Here is a 5,192-nt window from a genome sequence, read left to right as displayed (position 1 = left end):
TTTTAGGAGAACGGGAAAACAAAACAAAGCTCCTTCATCATAACGGATTTGTTGCTTCGTTACCAACAAATATATGTGAATTCCCTAACCTCGTTTTCGTTTCCTTACGAAACAATAAAATCTCAACAATTGGAAATATTTCATGTCTGATATCGCTGGATACGTTAGATCTAAGCTACAACTCAATACATTCCATCAACAATAAAACTTTCACTGGGTTATCGAATCTTCGAATTTTAAATTTAAATAACAACTATATCGCGACTTTAGAACCGTTTGCTTTAGTTGGAACGACACTGGAAATTTTTCGAGCAGATTTGTCTTCAAACAACCTGACTGAAATTGACATATCAAACTTAGTTTCAGAAAAATATATTTGTAAGTATGACTTTTCAAAAAACAATATTACAAAAATGGTCAATGATGCAAATTTCACATTAAACGGGGATACAACTTACAAATGTGGATTTATTGATTTGAATAATAACAATTTTGAAAGTTTCATCGACTTTGTTGATCTTGGTATCGATGACATAAGAACATTAGGTGACGTGATGGAGTGTGGGTTTTCTATGCAAGCTATGAAATGGAACTGCGACTGCCAAATGGAACCATTTTTGGAGCTAGCTGAAGACGTGATACCAAGACTTTGGCGCGATTACTTTAACCTCACTTGTTGGAATCCGCCTGAATACCGTAATATGTCGGTGCCGGGTTTTGCGACAAACAATAATCTTCACCTTTTGATTTGCAATATGTCGGAAAGTGAGGAAGAAAAATGTCCAAGATATTGCCATTGTTATGTTCAACCAAAGCTGAATAGAACGGTTGTTAACTGTACAAGTGTAGGATTAACAAAATTACCGTTCTATATGCCTGATAAAGAAAATCTGACTATTCTAATGGCTAATAACAGAATCGAAATTTTTGAAGAACGAGATTATTTAAACAGAACTCGTGTGATAGATATATCAAACAACTCCATCAGAATATTTACAGATGATGCAGTATCAAAGCTGAAAACTGACACTGTCTTTACTGTTAATAACAATAGCTTCAAAAAATTACCTAGGGAATTTCAAAAATTTGACCCTTGCAGTAAAGTGAGAATGGGACACGTTACACTTCATTGCGATTGTAAGGATATTTGGATACAAGACTGGGCGAGAAACAGAATCGCGAAAAAATGCAGCAATGTGACAGAGATTTTTTGCAAAACAAGGAATGGTCAGGTTTCTTGGATCCATTTGACCTGGAACGATATCTGTGGTTTTGAAAATTATGACCTTTTAAGAATTCTCTGTATATTATTTTCAATTGCACTTTTGGTAGCCGTGATTAGTTCAAGTGTCTTTTACACCTTCCGATTCGAACTATTCTTGATATTCAGAAAAGCCAGATCGCGTGGTCAGCGTCGCGTCAAACCTTGGCTGCAGTATGACGTACTTTTCTCTTTTAATGAAGAAAACGAAAAAGTAAGACAATGGGTTATGGAAATTTTAGAACCACAATTACAACTGGCCGGATATAAATCATTTTTGCCGTTACGGGACACAATTCCTGGTACATTGAAAGAAGATGAAATGATCTATAACATTAATAGTAGTAAGAACTATTTAGTTATTCTTTGTGATGACTACCTTGATGACCAATGGAAAGAAATGGAATGGAAATATATATGGCATAGTTTTCACAAGAACCTTGAGAGAAATATAGTTCTTGTTAATTTTGACCAACTTGAAACTACCGATATTGTTAATTACAGACTAAAGGCATTTCTGAGGCTAACGTTAGATATGGATTTTTCTGACAGGAATAATACTTTCCTTGTGGATATTCAGGATAAGTTAGGTCCGCCTATGTGTTATGGTCGTGTTTTAAGAAATGCTAAAACAAAGTATATAACGAAAACTGAACATGTAGAATTAAACATATGAAAGAGTTTACATTTGAGATTATTTTCTGTATTACTGTGTTATATTCCCTCTTAGCCATTTCGAGTTACTTGGCGTTTTGTGACGTAACATAAATATAATGGCTTTAATGTGTAAATTGTTTTCAAATATTTTACAGTGAGGAATTGCTGATTTTTTAGCTTCGAAAAATAAATTACATGTTCTTTATAATTATACTGCAAATTTATTGATTATCAGATTTGAAAAAGAAAATATGTTTGCAAGAAAATGTTCGAATACCAAATATTTTAATTATGTTGCAATATCAGGATTAACACTCTCAATATGCTAGGGAGAGTGAAATACAAACTTATCATTTGTAAATTCAAGTGGTAAAAAGGGTAGAGACCATGATGCTCTATTACTACACGATTCGCATCTAGGTAAAATAAAGCCATTCTAAAGAAAAAACAAACAAACAGAAGCTGGTACATTTATGGCTATGTGGCATATGCTTAACACCCTGATCTACACATATCAACAAGAAATCTGGTTTCAAATTTAGTCAGTGAATTTTGCGTATATATGCAGCGTCAATCAATCAGGATTTGCATATTGAGTATATCAGGAAGGTTTTATTTAGGAGAAGAGTGTACGAGGCGTAAATGGGATTTTTTTATTGTCTAATTCCTTTTTTTAGAGAAGTTGCATTTGTACACTTATAGATGTTGAGCTTAACCATTATCGATTGAAATAAGTCGTTACAAAACAAAAACTACATTCATGTGTCTTTACTACACGTACATGTATAATCTCTCCAGGTAACAGACGATGAAGTTCATTTTCTTATTGATTGTAATATCTAACCATCCTTTCTATTGTGAATTAATACTAACAAAAGTGTGATATATTACATGTTGATACGTTTGCTTGTATTGTTGTGTTGCTGTCTTATTGACGTAAACTACACATCTCTTGTTATTCGTACATTATAATCTGTCGATTTTAACATGATAGAAGCATCAGAACACAAGACTGTTGAGTATAAAGTAGTATTTGATCTCTTTTATTTCCCGTTAATAATGTTGGTTTGGGAGATGAAGTATACCGCTAACTGTGCAGATTTTTAATATTTTACTGTTATGAGTTTTGACAAAATTTTATTCAAAATCAAATAAACGTCTCTTTATAGATATTTAACAACAGTTACAAATATTTAGACGATATATTCTCTGTATATTAAGGCGACAATAGTTTACCGATGTTCAAATCTCGTAATTCGATTTAGGAAGAGACAAATAAGAATAACAAACAAAAACTGAGGAAATCGAATGAACTTCAACAAGAGCAACCTGGCGCGTCGACAGGGAAAGTGTCTCATTGCTATGGATGCATCGCCCCCCCCCCCCCCCCCCCTCCGCAATACGAATTCACAGTCAAGATGTCTTACTCGGGAATATGACACAATCGGTTAAAATACAGAGCAGTCTTATATCTAAAGATCACGAAAACATGTTACGACACATCGTATCGGTCAACCAATTCGCGATGGTGACCGTAAAATTTATGTAGTGTCAATTTAAGTCGTTCTTCCTCATAGCTCTGTTGGAGCAGCTCTTGTGTAGGTGCACATCCCTGTAAATGAAGTCCGTTTAGTGTAAACATACACGAGCGTAACGTATATTAACTGAGATATGTAAACACCATAAGATGGAATAAAGGGTATTTTACTGCTGAAAAATGGGAAGTTGACAATTTGAAAGTTCGCGAACTCGCTTGCTAGCCACAGTTTTTTTTAACCAATCTATTTTGACCAAGTTAGTACCGTTAATACAAAGAATTGTAATCACTGATGATATCAAGGAGTGGCATAGTAAGATTTACTATACAACACTATTTTTTTTTCATTTGCGCCAAAACAAAGATTTCATTTGCGCCAATTATTAATTTTTCATGTGCACCAATTTAATTTGAACAGGTAAGATCTGATACATTTTAGACTTTAAAAGAACAAACAACGGCCCTGAATCGTTTCACTCGCACTACAATAAACAGTTTTACTCACACCATCCGAATATTTACATTTTTATAGATGTCATAAAGAAAATCCAGGCAACAACGAATGTAAAGTTCAGATTGTTACTGTTTTATTAAAAAAGTCCTATTACACGTGTGATGAATATAGTTTTAGAAACGTTTACAATAAACTTATTCTGCTCGAAATCCCACTTCCACTCCCGTAGTGAGCGGGGGCAGATGGCAGACGGGAGGGGTACCGACTTTTGTTATTATTTTAAAGCCGGGTTTTTCAGGCTTTAACAATAAATAATTTCAGGCTAGGGTTATGTAACTTTTATTCAGACGATGTAAAGTAATATAATGGATATGTATAACAGGCTATCGCAATTATATAAATTCTGTACAACTTATATGTCTCATGTCTTGTGTTTACCTGTAAATTGGCCGGCCAAATGGGAAACAAATATTGGCGCAAATGAAGAAAAAAAAAATGGCGCAAATGTGAACTTAACAAAAAAAAAAAAAAAAAAAAAGAAAAAAAAAAAGACAAAGATGAATGGTAGTTGCCAAAGAAATCGATTGCCTCCCCCGTTTCCACTCCAAAGGAAATTAATTGAATAATAGATTAAACGTTAAATGTTTTCGGAGTCAATTGAAAAAAGTATTTGCATGACTTCTTTTTCGCTAATCGGGATTGAAAAATAGAAAAATATATATAAAATGTAAAATTTAACTAAATATGAGGGTCTGGATGGCGTCCATGATTTCTGTATTCTTTAATTTTTAGGGCATTTTTCTATATCTTTAAAAATAATGCTTATTCTGTAAAATTGTCACAAAAGGATTTGACTATTAGATATTTCTGTAATTAGATGATTTCTTTATTCTGTACATCGTACATTTCTGTAATCAGTATTTTATTACATAATTCTTTTATTTTCAACAGTTATTCTCTATTCTTTTGGACCCCGTTATTCCTTAAACTTCATGTTTATTGCTTATTTTTCTCTTTTCATATTTTTTTGGGCCATCATTTATTCTCTATTCTTTAAACCTCATCCAGACCCTCAAATATGTTAGAATAAAAAAAAATATCTTGTTTTACACTGAACATGTCGATCTGAAGGATCTGATATGAACTTTAAACAATACTATTATTTTAAAATGAATAAAACTCGTTGATAAGATATTATACTAGACAAAATATATTCTATGTAACGATCAGGTCCGTTTTCAGGACATTAGTCTAACCCTTATGAACATCCGGTGCATTTGTTC

Source organism: Mytilus californianus, unplaced genomic scaffold, assembly GCF_021869535.1.
Source record: "Mytilus californianus isolate M0D057914Y unplaced genomic scaffold, xbMytCali1.0.p SCAF_15, whole genome shotgun sequence".
Lineage (NCBI taxonomy): Eukaryota > Metazoa > Mollusca > Bivalvia > Mytilida > Mytilidae > Mytilus > Mytilus californianus.
The sequence above is the reverse complement of the archived record's forward strand: the minus strand, read 5'-3'. Positions refer to the sequence as shown.